Source organism: Rhincodon typus, chromosome 11 (assembly GCF_021869965.1).
Source record: "Rhincodon typus isolate 14 chromosome 11, sRhiTyp1.1, whole genome shotgun sequence".
Taxonomy (NCBI): domain Eukaryota; kingdom Metazoa; phylum Chordata; class Chondrichthyes; order Orectolobiformes; family Rhincodontidae; genus Rhincodon; species Rhincodon typus.
In genome coordinates this window covers 7,791,235-7,807,279 of record NC_063342.1, presented here as the reverse complement: position 1 = coordinate 7,807,279, position 16,045 = coordinate 7,791,235, and the positions used below count along the sequence as shown (strand labels likewise).

General features: G+C 43.2%; 1 long non-coding RNA gene across 2 annotated transcripts in view; it reads right to left on the bottom strand.

The window, feature by feature from the left end:
* Positions 1-1,657: 1,657 nt before the first annotated feature.
* Positions 1,658-16,045, bottom strand: part of LOC125484430 — a 39,906-nt gene continuing 25,518 nt past the window's right edge. Inside the window, exons 1-2 of one of the 2 annotated variants that reach the window (XR_007263252.1) lie at positions 8,705-10,751; positions 1,658-4,008 (exon numbers count right to left, since the gene is read on the bottom strand). This is a non-coding gene — a long non-coding RNA (uncharacterized LOC125484430). Of the gene's footprint in view, positions 4,009-8,704; positions 10,752-16,045 lie in introns of those variants that run through there. The other variant, XR_007263253.1, reaches the window with a different exon arrangement.

Genomic DNA, 16,045 nt, shown 5'->3' with positions numbered 1-16,045 from the left:
ATGTTTTGGCCTCAAGCAAAATTTTCTGTGGCAGACAATTCCATAGGCTCACCACTCTTTCGGTGAAGACATTTCTCCCTATCTCAGTCCTAAATGGCCTATCCTGTATCCTTAGACTGTGACATAACCAAGGGGGTGCCAAATTGTTAAAGGTGCCATTTCTCGGTTGCATTTCTTGAGATTGGCATTTCTTGCCTAATTGGTTGTGGGGTTCAGCTTCGAACTTCCCTGGCATCCCATGCCTCAGCTTCATGCTCTCTCCATAATAGGCCTTTAGGAAAATGCGTGCTCTCCAGACTTGATGAACCGTGTGTGGAACAGTTCATGTGGAAAATGAGCAGCAGTTCCACAGCGAGGCGCACAGTGAACTTCTGACCCTGACTCTCTCAGTTGGGACATGCTGAAGTCAGGAATTTTGCTGCAAATCCCTTTATTCCATTGGCAATTTCCTTTCTCAGGACGTATTAAAACAAACAGATAAATCACTCAATAAGTGGGTCAGTATTGTTTTGCTATGAAGCATTAGATTTCCTGCTTTCAGTTAATACTCATGGCCGCCATTGCAGAATTATAATTCATCGCAGCAACTTCCAGCCACAAAATAATAACATTCCTCATTATAATATTTAATATTCAAAAGTTCGGATTATGTTTTAAAGTGATTTATCATGGTTTATCTGTGTGCTGAAGATAATTAGGGCCTCAGTTTACAGATAAGTAACCACAAAGCTTTTTTTGGTTAATGTAATGATCTGCCATGAGGGCTGGGGGAACATGGATGGATTATCCCACCGCAGTGGATCAAAACAAAATGATCGCCAATCGACCACCAGAATTATTCCCATTCACCCAATTTACACCCAGCCCAATCTGCTCCAGAGTCAAAGAGAAAGCTGCAGGTGATTGGCTAGAGTTCCCTATGGAAACCCCTCATTTTTGGGTGTTATATAGGCATAGCATTGACTGCAAAAGACCCCCTTCCCCCTATGTCAAATAGCCTGTGCACATTCACAGCAAAGACTCAGAAATGATTGGTGGCTGGTTGGACTAGGTGTTGGATCCAAAATTGCAACTCATTTGAGAGTAATGTACATACATATGAATATATGAATTACAGACATGAATAGACCATTTAGCTCATTGGCTCTGCTGCAATTCAATGGCTGATCTGATTGTGGCTTTAATTCTATATTCTTGCCCAACTCCACTGACTCCCTTGCTAGTAAATAACCTGACTAGCCCTGTCTTTAAAGTATTACACAGTACGAGCCTCTCGCATGTTAATGATATCACAGTAAGAGCTCCATAGTTCCTGAGCGCTGCAATTTCCTCCGTAAGCTTCTCTACTTCTTTGTCCCCTTTATGTAAAACCTGCCCCTTTGTTCAGCTGATAACCTATGTCATAGTTTGCCAGATTGTGTTTGATACCAACCCTGTAAATCCTCTTGAAGAGGTCTTACTACATAAAGATGCTACATCAGTGTAAATTCCTGTTGGAGTGAATACAAACCAGCTCCTTTATCGTGTACACATATCCCTCTGTCCTATACATCCTGTGCCTTTTTCTGGTAGATTTAATTAATCCGCACAAACATACAGAAATAATTGATACATGTTCAATGGGTCCTAGTATTCTCAATGAAACAGAGAGACAATGGATACTGATAGCAAGAAAAACAGTTTATTTGAAATAAAGTTTTTTTTAACATTGGCATGAATAATGTATTTACATTAGCATAGTATTAGGAATAAAGTCACCATAGTCCCATAGAGTGGGTGTCTCAAAGTCAACCGGTGGTGAGTTTAACCTGAGGGTCACCACGCCTCAGGTGAGAATAGAGGGTGAGAAGATAGGACCTTGATGGTAATCTCAGCTGGTGTGTGAACTGAACCCATGCTATTGTGTCACTCTGCATTACATTCCAGCCAAATGAACTAACCAACCCCCAACATTAGGAATCAGGCAACTCTGAAATCACAGCTAAATGGAGGACAGGAGGCGGTATTGGATAATTCAAAGCGATCCCAGTAAAAATAAACACACTTAATTCTCATTATCAGGCATTGTACAGAAACTCCACCAACATTGAAATTTGAATTGTTAAACTACACAGATAAAGGGTTTCATCAATAACAGCCATTTCCACGCTGCATTAACAAATCTCAATTGTGTTCATGATGTGGGTGTTGTAACTAATTTACAGCCCTGAGTTAGTGATGGGAGGAGTCAGCCAGTGTTTAGATCATAAATCATAGAATCCCGACAATGTGGAAACAGGCCCTTCAGCCCAACAAGTTCACAGAGCATCCCACCCAGATCCATCCCTCATAACCCACCTAATCTACACATCCCTGAACACTATGGGCAAGTTAGCATGGCCAATCCACCTAACCTGCACATCTTTGGACTCGTGAAGACTTTTCCCAACTAGTGAGCACTGAATAGGAAGTGCAGATCGGGATTGAGACAGAAGGAGGCTCAGCTGTGAATCTCCCACAGTCAAATAGTCTCCCACTAACACTTACTGTTAAGAGCCAACTGTTGAGAGGAGCACCGACATGGAAGACACTGAGAGTATGGTGACACATTATTTAGATGTTCCGACACATTAGTTCATGGAGTGATATGGTCATGTGTTTGTGACTCCCCCTCTTCCTGCGCAATAGGGGCAACTCCAAATCCCTGCTACCCTAACGCGAAGGCAGAAGTGGAGATCAAATCAAAAGGTCCTGCATTCTCCCCTCTCATCCACCCTTACCATTACCCTCTAAGAAACATCCAAGAAGCAGATCATCCCAGTGGGTGCATGCTGTAGTATAGAAAGTACTTTACCACGAATCATGAAAGAGACACTTACACATGATCCCATTTTGCCACTCTCCACCCCAGGTGGCGATGAACAAGTAAAACAAATTGAAATTTCAACTTACGGGAAGAAATGAGTAGTTCATACAAGTAACAAAACAACTAAGCACGATAAAATGTGTATTTGACTTGAAATATCTGGTGAAGTATGTATTGAAGAATAAAATGATTCATCAAAAACTGCTTGAAATTGGAAAAACTGCATTCGGTTGCAACTTCAAAACAGAACTGAATAAAGTGACAAGAAGGAAAAGACTTCGTGGCTACGAGGAACAAGTAGGAAAAGTGGAGCTAATTGGAAAGTACTTTCAAAGGGCTGGCATAGACATGAATGAGTTGAATGGCCTCATTCTGTGCTGTATTGTTCTATGATTCTGAGTCAATGTGTTCTAGAGACAAGGAGAGATAATTGGCAAAAACAAAAAAGTAAATGGGAAAAATGTAAAAAGGATATTTGAGAAGGCTAGAATACAAGAGCAGGGATGTACTGCTGAGGCTGTATAAAGCTGCATTTGGAATATTATGAGCAGTTTGGACCCGATCCAAGGAAGAATGTGCTGGCCTTGGAGAGGGTATGCAGGAGGTTTACAAGAATGATCATGGGGCTGAAGGGTTTGTCCTGTAAGGAGCAGTTAAGGACTCTGGAGTTTAGAAGGATGGGGGAGTCTGATTGAAACTTACAGAATACTGAGACGCCTGAATAGAGTGCACATGGAGAAGATAAAGTCACAAGGGCACAGCCTCAGACTGAAGTAACATCCCTTTAGAAATGAGATGAGGAGGCATTTCTTCAGCCAGAGGGTGGTGAATCTGTGGAACTCCAATTGCTACAGGAGGCTGTTGAGACCACGTCATTGAGTGTATTTATGACAGCAACAGGTAGGCTCTTGATTAGTGAGGGGGTTACAGGGAGAAGGCAGGAGAATGGTGTTGAGAAACATATCAGCCACGATCGAGTGGTGGTTAGAATCAAAGGGCTGAATGGCCTAATTCTGCTCCTTTACATCTTATGGTCTAAGAAAAACAAACCTCCTGTTGATGCCCCTGACTGGTCTCACAAGTGAAGTGCAGGTCAGTCGGATGAATTATCAGATGAATATAGTCCAATGGAAGTCTCCACTAGCAACAGTCCTTTCCTTGAGCTGAGGAAGAAAGGGACAAAGCAGTTACCTTGTACCAATACACTCAACATCCACGTAACTTAGAAATGAACAAAGGGAAAACATCGACAATCTTACCATGAATACCTGTGTTTTTGTTCTGACTTACAAGTTTCATGGCTCATCTGCTTTCAGTTTCAATGGTATCCCTTCTGTCTGTCTTTTGGAGATGTTGGGGGGTCTGTGGCGGTGGTGGAGGAGGGGAACTTGTGGCTGATTCAGGATAGAGGGTTGGAGGTGGCTTAAAGTACTGTTGGGTACTGCAGGTGGTGGGAAACCTGAACACTGCTGTGTCTGCCTCAGAGATGGTACAGGCTGCAGTTTATCCTCACAGTTGATGCATTAAATTTAACAAGAGTAGGAGACTCATTTGGGTAAGGTGTTGCTCTATCTCTCTCTCGCAGTGGAGATCTCCAGAAAGTTAATTGTCAGGACTTCCAATTACTGCAGATGCAGACAGAGGAAAAACGCTTCAAAATAAAAGGTGTTGCTGAGTGAGAAATTAAAACCTGTCAATTCTAAAACATGGACAAGCTAAAGCAAAGCAATATAAAGGGTGACCGAAACATAATCAAATATGCAGATATTGAAATTTCAGCGCAGATAATGGAATAGCGACATCAGCAACATCACACAAAAAATTATATTTCTTTCAATCATTGAATAAATTGCAAAATCAAAAGCTAAGTATCACCATCTTTCTTCTATTTTGCTAATTTACCAGTTTGCTTTGGTGCTTCCAATGTTGGATGCGTAGAAATTTCCTCCAATGAAATACTGGGAAGACAGAAGCCATTGTTTTTCTTTCCTTGCTCCAAATTCTGTTCCCCACCCATTTCCCTGAGTGACAGACTGAGACTATTGAACCTGTTGACAACCTTGGTGTCTTATTCAGTCACAGAATGAGCTTCCAGCCACATGTCCATACCATCACCAAATCCACCTATTTCCATTCCCTTAATGCCACCAGACTCTACCCACACCTTGGCTGATCCACTGCTGAAATCCTCATCTGTGCCGTTGTTACCTCTGGACTCAATCACTCCAATAAACTCCTGACTCGTCTCACACGGTCTACCCTCCACACTAATGCAAATTTGGGATCATGCAGAACTCTGCCACCTGTGTCTCAACTCACCCCAAATCCCATTCTCCTAACACCCCTATTCTTACTGATCTACTTTTGACGCCTGGTCTTGTTTTGAAAATTCTCTTCCTCGGTTTCAAATCTCTCTGTGGCCTCATTGTTCCCTAACTCTGTAATCTCCTTTAGCACCCATAAAACAGAAGCAGTCCAGAAAAGATTATGAGACTAATAGGTGGAACTGGCAGTTTGTCTTGTGTTGGAGAGGTTGGACAGGCTCCTGCATCTACTGGAGTTTAGAAAAGTAAGACAGGACTCGATTGAAATTTATCAGATCTGCAGGGCTCTTGACAGGATAGATGTGAAAAGGAATTTTTCTTCTTGTGGGAGAATCTAGAACTAAGGGTGACTGTTTCAATATAACGGTTCTCCCATTTAAGACAGATAAGCTGAACAGTTTCGCAGCCAAAGGGTTGTGAGTTTTTGTAACGCTGTCAAAAGGTGACAGAGGCAGAGTCCTTGAATATTTTCAAGATGTTTGAAAAACAAAAGGTGAAAGGTTATCGAGAATAAGGAAAGATGTGGAATAATCCAATCAGCCATGATCTTCTTGAATGGCAGAGCACAGCAGGTTTGAGGGGCTGAAGGGCCATATGGCCTACTACTGCTCCTAATTCATATGTATATAACCCTCCAGAAAAATTGCATTCATCTAAATCTGGTCTCTTTTACATTTTCAGCAATAATTCACCATTGGTGGCCATGCTTTCAGTTGTTTTGCTTCTATAACTCTCTGCCTCTCTCTCCTGTTTTATAACACTTCTTAAAATCAACCTCTTTGACCAGAGATAACAAGGTGTAGAGCTGGATGAACACAGCAGGCCAAGCAGCATCAGAGGAGCAGGAAAGCTGATGTTTCGGGTCTGGGCCCTTCTTCAGAAAAGGGGGAGGGGAAGGGGATTCTGAAATAAATAGGGAGAGAGAGGGAGGCGGATGGAAGATGGATAAAGGAGCAGATAGATGGAGAGGAGGCAGACAGGGCAAAGAGGCGGAGATGGAGCTAGTAAAGGTGAGTGTAGGTATGGAGTTTGGGTGGGGATAGGTCAGTCCAGGGAGGACGGACAGGTTAAGGAGGCGGGATGAGGTAGGAGGTGGGGGTGGGGCTTGAGGTGGGAGGAAGGATGGACAGGTTAGGGAGGCGGGGACGAGCTGGGCTGGTGACCAGGTTCTTGGCCATTTGAGCAACCTCCTAAGGCTAGATAGATACATTTGTCCTTTTATAATTCTTTTGGAAAGAACCTGGGATTATTTTTGCATTAAAGCAAAATTACTACATAATTGCTACATAAATATAAAGGAGCCATATGAATATAACGGTGCCTTATGAATATAAAATTTCTCTTGTTAAGTACACAGTATCGCTGTGATCTAAATTCCTTCCAAACCTAATTCTCCTGCAAGCATCACTTGACAGCGATAGTAGGAACTGCAGATGCTGGAGAATCTGAGGTAACAAGGTGTAGAGCTAAATGAACACAGCAGGCCAAGCAGCATCACAGGAGCAGGAAGGCTGACGTTTCTTCTGATGAAGGGTCTAGGCCCGAAACGTCAGCCTTCCTGCTCCTATGATGCTGTTTGGCCTGCTGTGTTCATCCAGCTCTACACCTTGTTATCACTTGACAGCATTTGGAATACTCCCTACTTGCCTGGATGAGTGCAGCCCCCAACAACATTTAAGAAGCTTGACACCATCCAGGACAAAGCAGCCCGCTTGATTGGCACCACATTCACAAACATCCACTCCCCCCACCACCGATGCTCAGTAGCAGCAGTGTGTACCATCTACAAGATGCACTGCAGAAATTCACCAAAGATCCCCAGACAACACCTTCCAAACCCACAACTAGTTCCATCTAGAGGCACAAAGGCAACAGAAACATGGGAACACCACCAACTGCAAGTGCCCCTCCAAGCCACTCACCATTCTGACTTGGAAATATGTTCCTTCAGTGTTGTTGTATCAAAATTCTAGAATTCCCCCCCTAATGACATGGACTGCAGCAGTTCACCACCACTTTCTCAAGAGCAACAAGGCATTAAATGCTGGCTCAGCAGCAATGGCCATGTCCCACGAGTGAATTAGAAAAGGTCAGAAATCTCACATCAGGTTATAGTCCAACAGGTTTATTTGAAAACACAAGCTTTCGGAGCCTCACTCCTTCTTCAGGTGTTAGTGAGAGAGATATGGAATTTATAAGTAAAAGATCAAACAGTCATGCCACTGCTGAGGATGTATTAAACAAACCTAAGATGCTGTTAAATCTCTAATCAGTTAGAAGGTTTTAATTCCTTACTAGTCACTGCCCTGAGAGAACTAAAGGTTTTAACAGTGTAAAGAAGAGGTGATATTTGTCTGACCTAAAATATCATGTCTTTTTTACAATGATAAAACCGTTAGTTCTCTCAGGGCAGTGACTAGTAAGGAATTCAGGGAATTACATATACATATTCATCAACTAAAACCTTCTAACTGATTAAAGATTTAACAGCATCTGAGGTTTGTTTAGTACATCCTCATCAGTGGTGTGACCTTTTGATCTTTTACTTATAAATTCTGTGTCTCATTCTACCTCTCTCACTAACACCTGAAGAAGGAATGAGGCTCTGAAAGCTTGTGTTTTCAAATAAACCTATTGGACTATAACCTGGTGTTGTGTGATTTCTGACCTTGTCCAGCCCAGTCCAACACCGGCACCTCCACATCATGAATTAGAAAAAGCTATGAATGGCAAATCTTTTCACAGTCTCATGCCTCCTTAACTCCATAACCCATTCCAATCCAACTCCTTTCATTTCTTCCAATTCCTGCCTATTTCTCATTCCCCATGCCGTCCACCCTACCATCCAGAGTCTCTGTTTAGACCTCTGCTGCAAGATTGTGTGTAATTCTGGGCAGAGGACAGTTAAGAATAAATCACATTGTTGTGGGTCTAGAGTCACATGCAGACCAGGTAAGGATAGCAGTTGCCTTCCCTCAAGGGCATTAGTGAACCAAATGTATTTTCCCAAACAACTGTCAACGTTAGACTTTTAGTTCCAGATTTTTATTGAATTCCAATACCTGCGATGGTGGGATTTGAACCCAGGTCCCAAGAATATTCCCCAGGACTCTGGATTAATAGTCTAGTAGTAATACCAATACGCTATCACCTTTGTGAACAGCAGGTACTATTGGTGATATGGACGTTTATGGCAGCTGATCCATGCACAGGGAGATCCCACAAATAGAATTCAATTTTTAGTCAGGTTGGTTGAGGGATATTTAATACCCTGAAGCACTGAGGATGACTCTCCAGGCTTCTCTTTGAAATAACAGCACAGAATCTCTAATCCTGTCGTAATGGTGGAAGCTCCTCAAACCTCAGTGGTAAGGTGCTGCTTTCTATTTGAAGTGATTCATGAGACCCGAATGTTGTGAATTTATTATTTTTAACTGAGGTGCGATATTCATGTTTTGGGAGGGAACCATGGAATGGGGCATGAGATGTACAGAATATCCATTATCCTGTAACACCGGGAGACAGAGGTACACACCCCAGGGTGCCTGGTGAAACTGTGGCACTGCAGTGAGCCCCTCACTGACTGACAAGCCAATTTTCATCTGGACTCTTCAGGCAAGTGAGCAGGAGGCCAGTAACCATGGCAACGCCAGAACACCCGCACGGCAGTGCTGCAAAACGAAGAGAAAATTAGTTATTTTTAAAAGAGAAAAAGACGAGGTCTCAAGGTACATTTAATCGGTGGTTTGTCACTGCTGACATTTCACAGGAGTGTGTGAACAGATGAAAAGCGTCCTTCAAATAGGGGACAAGATTAAATTCAGGGTTTTCTGGGATTTTGCAAATAAAATAGATTTTTATTCAGTGAGACAGTTTTTGCAGATGCTAAGGTGTCAGTCCTGTGATTCATTTGGCACACACTGCTAATCCTCAGGTGACTGCTGGAATATTTGACTGTCACATCTGCTTGACAATCAGTGTTCTTCAGCAGTGAGAATATTCCTTCATCAGCATTAACCAGATAATTACATTAACCTTCAATATTCTCCTGACTGTTTATGGCTGTGGATGGGTAGAGTCTACTGAAACTCTTTTCCAACTTCTAGGAGAGATGCAGAGTGAAACTCACTCTATATGCTCCCAGGAAAATACTCTCAAGGTAGGCACAGCATGGCGCTAGATGCAGTGTAAAGCTACCCCTCTATTCTTTTAAACTGAAAGTAAATCCTCCTTGACACATCAAACATCAAGACAAGGACAGCATGGGGCTAGGTACACAGTAAAGCTTGCTCTACTCTTTTAAAATGTAAGTATCGCTCCCTCAACACTGTCCCCATCAAGGAGGTACAGCATGGGGTTAGATAAAGCTCCCTGTACTCATTCAAACTTAAAGTAAAGCTCTTTCTACAAGCATTCCCAGGACAGTTATAGCACAGGGTTACATACTGACTAAATCTCCCTCTCCTCTTTTAAGCTGAAAGTAAAGCTGCCTCTACTCTTTTAAACTGAAAATAAAGCTTCCTTGACACTGGCCCCATCAAATACCGCCAGGACATGGTCAGCACGGGGTTAGATATAGAATAAAGCTTCTTCTACTCTTTTAAAGAGTAAGTAAAGTTTCCTCAACACAGTCCTCATCAAACACTTTCAGGACAGAGACTGCACAGGGTTAGATACAGAGTAAAGCTCTCCCTACATGAGATAATTTCAAATTTCCAGGCCATGTTCAGCATGGAGTTAGATATTCATTAAATCATCCTCAACACTGTCCCTATTAAACACTCCAGAAGCAGATATAGCACAGGGTCAGGTATGGGCTAAATCCCCTCTACTCTTTTAATCTGAATGTAAACTGAAAATAAAGCTCCCTTTACACTGTCCCCATCAAATACTCCCAGAACAGGGACAGCATGGAGTTAGCTACTATATAAAGCTCCCTCTACTTTTTTAAAGTGAAAGTAAACTGTAAGTAAAGCTCCCCCTGCTATTCCTACCAACACTGCTAGGGCAGTATAAAGCCCAAATCTCCACTATTTGCTTCACCTCATCAAACACTGCTGGGATCTTGTACCTGACTTTGATTTAATATCTTATCCTTAAGTCCCCCATACCGGGAGGGTGGGGTCGGGTCAGGTAGGATGGAGAAAAACACCCTCGATACTACACTTGGACAATCAGTTTGGATTAGGGGTTCAAGTCTCTGGAGAGCAACTTGAATCTTTCGACTCAGAGACTGAAGAGTTATCCAAGCCTGTGATTGCATTTTGCCAATAAAGTTGGCTTGTGATACCCTCCAGACAAACAATCTGTTGGTGCTCACTGGAATGGAGTGAATGGTATCTCTGGAATCTACAGTCAATGAACAGAGTAGAAAAAAGACACAGAAAAGACTGGTGTTCCTCACTCACACCAAATAAGCTTGTTGAAATATCACAATGTTTAGACTTAGATCTTGTTGTCTCTGGATGGCTGGAGAATGGATGTATCCCCAAAGGTACACACCAGGGCTCCTCAGTAGTCTCATCATGCTGGGAATCTGATATACTGATTCTAGGGAAATTGCTTAGGCATATCTTTTAAACACCTGATGATGATTCTGCAACTTCCCTGGACTTTGCATCATCTTCTCCATCTAAGTTAGACTTGGAGACATAGCAGAACTTAGGAGACTTACAAATATCCTAACCATTCAGAATTGTGCCTGAGTAGCTCCCCAGGAAATGTTAGACAGATGAAAAACACGTGTAGCTCCTGGGGAACTATACAACTGACACCCTCCTCTCCTCACAGGGGTGCGTAGATTATATGGGTTATAGGGAAATGGGTCTGGGTGGGATGCTGTAAGGGTCAGTGTGGACTTGTTGGGTCAAAGGGCCTGTTTCCACACTGTAGGGATTCTATGATCTATGATCACACACACAGACTCGCTCGCACGCACACACACAGACTCCTGCTGATCGCTGATCACACATCCTCCCCTCTGCAAACACTGTGACCATCTTCCTTGGTTCGCCGATTCCCCACCCAAAATCCCTGCAGTGCCAACCCCATGACCCAACCTGCCCTGACCGCATCAATCTGAATCACCCCGACCCTTTCATCTATCTCTGAACCCGTGACACCTTCCCTGATTACTGACTTTCCCAAGCCCTCCTGGCTCCTGCCTCAACCCCCACCCCCCACCCCACCCGCAGCCCCCCTTGCCACCCCATCCACTTATCACCTTGCTACCTAACCTAATGACCCAATATTCTAATTAGATGCCATGCTAGCTCCTCCCTTACCTTGCCCACTTTTGCCCCTAACCCTCTTCACTCACCACCTTATACACTCACACACTCACACCTTCACTCATGCGCTCACACTAACATGCTGCAAAGTTCTGGAACTTATTGGACTACAGCAGACAGTGCCATAAAAAGGAGGCACGACTTCAGCACATATTCTCTCTGAGTGCAAAAGGGCATCTGAAGATCAGCCATAAAAATCAGAGGAAGGCAACTTGTTCATTTTTCTTGTTTGGTAAGCGTCGGAGAGAAAAGGGGCTCTAATGCTGACAGAAAGATTGGGCTCAGACTCCAATAAAAAAAACTTTGAACCACAATGTAAGAAAAAATCTGAGCGAACTCTCACCCAATTGAGAAACAAAAAAGTGCATCTGAGCACAATTTCAAACAAAACAAGCTCTGTTAACATTCCGAAGGAGTCTGGTGACTGGCCTTATCACCCCAACACATAGAAACATTCCCACTGCTTCGAATGACATCGAGGTTACTGAGAAGATTCAAATTCCTGAAGCATGTCACCAGCACAGACAGAGGGATGCTGTACCTCATCACTCTTTCACGCCATTCTTTCCCCTTCTCTTTGGCTTTACTGCTTTCTATTTCCTGCTCCCAAATTATTTTCATCCTGTTTTTTTTCTTTGTATATCCTTCACTGTTTCCTCTCTCCTCTTTTTATGATTCTACTTTCATTTTATTTTTCTTGGCCTTTCCCTCAGTTGATCCATCTTGCAACACCAGCTGCACAAGCAGCATTTGGTTATGTAAATTGAGGCTTGTCCTAATATTACTCCTAAGATGACTGTAAAACTAGACTCTAAACTGGTCTTTTATTTTCATTTCTGGACACCCCAGGATTCTCCCTTTCCCTTCCTCCTCCTATCTTTATTGTTCATTTCTTTGTCCCTTCACCTATCTTTCTTTTAACATTGTTTTGTCTTGCCCTTCTTACTCTGCTACCCTCTCCTCTTCTGTCACTCTTCTGCTTCTTCTTCATTCCTTCCTGCATCTCTCTGCCACCTCCTACTGGCCAACCAGCGCAATGGCAGTGGCTTGATAGCCACTTATGAATCAGATGGAAGTTGATGCTGAACAGTGAGGGAGAGACCCTTGTCGGTCTGCGGTTCCTCAAGTAGAGTTAACACACAAATAAAAATGGCTGAATGAGCATGCTGTTGGTACTCTTCCTTCTTAGCATATTTGACATTAGCTTGAGCTGGTGTAATTTAACATGGACCCTTCCCAGATAGGAAGTATGTAGGTAGGGTGTACACAGAGTCATATTAATATCTCATTCTACAGGTTACTCCATGTTTCACCTTCTTAGAAGATCTGGAACACAAAATACTATCACCACAAACTGAATCACTTTGGTCTGTATCAGCACCCAATGTTGACAAACCAGATTGCATCCAGCAAAATTAATTCAACTTTTCAACTTTCTGTGGTGTGAACAGGGTTCTGATTATTGGATTTATGTAAATAATTCATTGTGGCATTAGAACAAACAGTAATATCTAAGAGGTCAACATAGACACTAAACATTGGATGCATCAAATAGTAAGTGTTCAGCAATGTGCAGCTGACTGATATGGAACAGGGCCTTCTCATTATTGTCTTCACCCATTTCTCAGTCTGCTTCAGATATTCCTGATGCTCTCTTGGTCAGTCTCTCTATCTCCTCCACCCTCTTTGGACCTTAGCTTATCCAAAGCTCTGGCAGCCTGTATCCTATCTCACACCAAGTCTGACTTATCAGGTTCCCATGTACCTCATGGGACACCAACACCAGCTCCTGATCCAGCTTCAATCCCTTTACACCGTCAACCCTCCCTATCTCCCAGAAACTTCCACAGAACTCCACCTTTCTCCATCTGTAACTATTTGTGCACCATGTACTTCCTCCCACTGGAAACTTATTGAGACATCTCAAGGTGCTTCACAGAGGGACAATCTGATAACAACTGACATCAAACCAATGTGAAGAGGCTAGGATCAATAATGGACAGTGTAGTAGGTTCTAAGCAGCGTCATCAAACAGGACAGATGAGGTTGGGGTGGTAAAGAGATGGAGAGGTTTAAGGAAGGCATTTTGGCCTCAAGGCTTAAACAGGTGGTGGTACAATCGCCAATTGATGAGTGATGCAAAATCAGGGGTTTGCATCCAGAGGGACTACATGGTGGCCTCGTGGTCAGCACTACTGCCTCACAGCCACTAGGGACCTGGGTTCAATTCCAGCTTCAGGTGACTGTCTGTGTGGAGTTTGCATGTTCTCCCCACATCTGCTGGGTGCTCCAGTTTCCTCCAACAGCCCAAAGATGTGCAAGTTAGGTGGATCGGCCTTGCTAAATTACCCATAGAGTTCATGGACATGTAGGTTTGGTGCATTAGCTGTGGAAAATGCAGGGGTAGAGGGATAGGTCTGGGTGGGATGCTCTTTGGAGGGTTGGTGTGGACTTGTTGAACAACCCAATTATTGCAAATTGATTGATTTTTTTATAGAATCCCACATGCTGTGGAGATTCTATTAAAAAAATCAATTTGCAAGAACCCAGGATTCAAGGAACGCAGACATTTCAGATGATAGTAGGATAGTGTTGTCAATGTTCTAGGATTGGCTTGTAGTTTCCAGGAACTAAAGGTCAATATCCTACTCAATGGCTCCTGTATGCAACCCTGCAGGAAAATCACAGGGACATTAAAAAAAATCACTTCATTTGATGAAGGAGCAGTGCTCCAAAAGCTTGTGATTTTAAATAAATCTGTTGGACTATAATCTGGTGTTGCGTGACTTCTAACTTTGTTCACCCCAATCCGACACTAGCACCCCCACATCAATACTAGAGATGGTAGCTGTGTAATATCTAGAGACCAGGCTGATGCTCTGAGAACATGAAAGCACAGCAAATTCTAGAAATTAAATTCCATTTAAAGCTGGTCTCAGTAACATACAAAGAGGTCTCCCAGGCTAATTCCTGGGATGGTACAACTGATGTATGAAGACAGGCTGGATTGGTTAGGACTATATTTTGGAGTTTAGAAGAATGAGTGGGGATTTCAGAGAAAGCTACAAAATTCTAACAGGACTAGACAGGGTAAATGCAAGAAGGTTGTTCCCAGTAATTGGGGAGTTCGGAACCGGGGTCACAAGTTAAGGATACAGGGTAGGACATTTAGGACTGAGATGAGGAGACATTTCTTCACCAAGAGTGGTGAACCTGTGGAAGTCTCTACTATAGAAAGTGGTTGAGGCCAAAACATTGAATGTTTTCAAGAAGGAGTTATATATAGTTCTCAGGGTTAAAGAGATCAAAGGGTATGGAGGAGAAAGCGGGAACAGGGGACTGAGTTGGATGATCAGCCATGATCATGTTGAATGGCAGAGCAGGCTCGATGGGCTGAGTGGCCTACTCCTGCTCCTATTTTCTACATAATGGTGATTCATAGAATCCCTATAGTGCTGATAAAGGCCATTGGGCCTATTGAGTCTGCCTGAACCCTCCAAAGATCTTCCCACCCAGACCCAGCCTAACATTGTAACTCTGCATTCCCCATGGCTAAACCACCTAACCTGTACATCCCGGCACACCACAGAGCAATTTAGCATGGGAAATCCACCTAGCCTGCACATCTTTGGGCTGTCGGAGGAAGCCAGAGCACCCAGAGGAAACTCACAGTCATGGTGTGCAAACTGCACACAGGCAATTGCCCAAGGCTGCAACTGAGCCCAGATCCCTGGTGCTGTGAGGCAGCAGTGCTAACACTGAGCCACCGTGCCACCTCCATTTGATAGATGGGGTTTGTCACAGGAACTTGTGAATGAATTCCTGTATATTCCTTAATCTCATATGTGTCAGTCACTCTGGATCAGGAAGCGAGGTTCTGACCTTTCTTCATTAAGGAGATGTGTGCTTTGCTAGCTGTGAAATCATTTATTGCCTAACCCTAGCTGCCCTCGAGAAAGTGATGGTGAGCTGCCACCTTAATCACTGCAGTCTATTACAGAGTAGATATACCCACAAAGCTGGTCAGGAGGGAGGTCTAAGAGTTTGACTCAGTGACACTGATGGGACTAAACTAAAAACCTTTTGCCTCTGTGTGGTCCATATCTCTCTATTCCCTGTCTATTCATATATCTGTCAAGATGTCTCTTAACTGTTGCTATTGTATCTGTTTCTACCACCTGTTCTGGCAGTGCATTCCAGGCACTTACCACCCTCTGTCTAAAAAACTTGCCTCTCACTTCTTTAAACTTTCCCCCTTTTACCTTAAACCTATGTTCCCTAGTAATTGACATTCCTACCCTGGGAAAAAGACTCTGACTATCCATTCTATCCACGCCTCATATTATTTTGTAAACGTCTACCAGATCATCCTTTGGCCTCCATCACTCAAGTGAAAATAAACCAAGTTTGCTCAATCTAACCTGATAGCTAACACCCTCCAAAACCAGGCAACGTCCTGGTAAGCCTTTCCTGTACCCTCTCCAAAGCCTCCACATCCTTCTGGTAGTCTGGCAAACAGAACTGCATGTAATATTCCAAATGTGGCTTAACTAAAGTTCAATATATTTGCAACATGACTTGCTAAT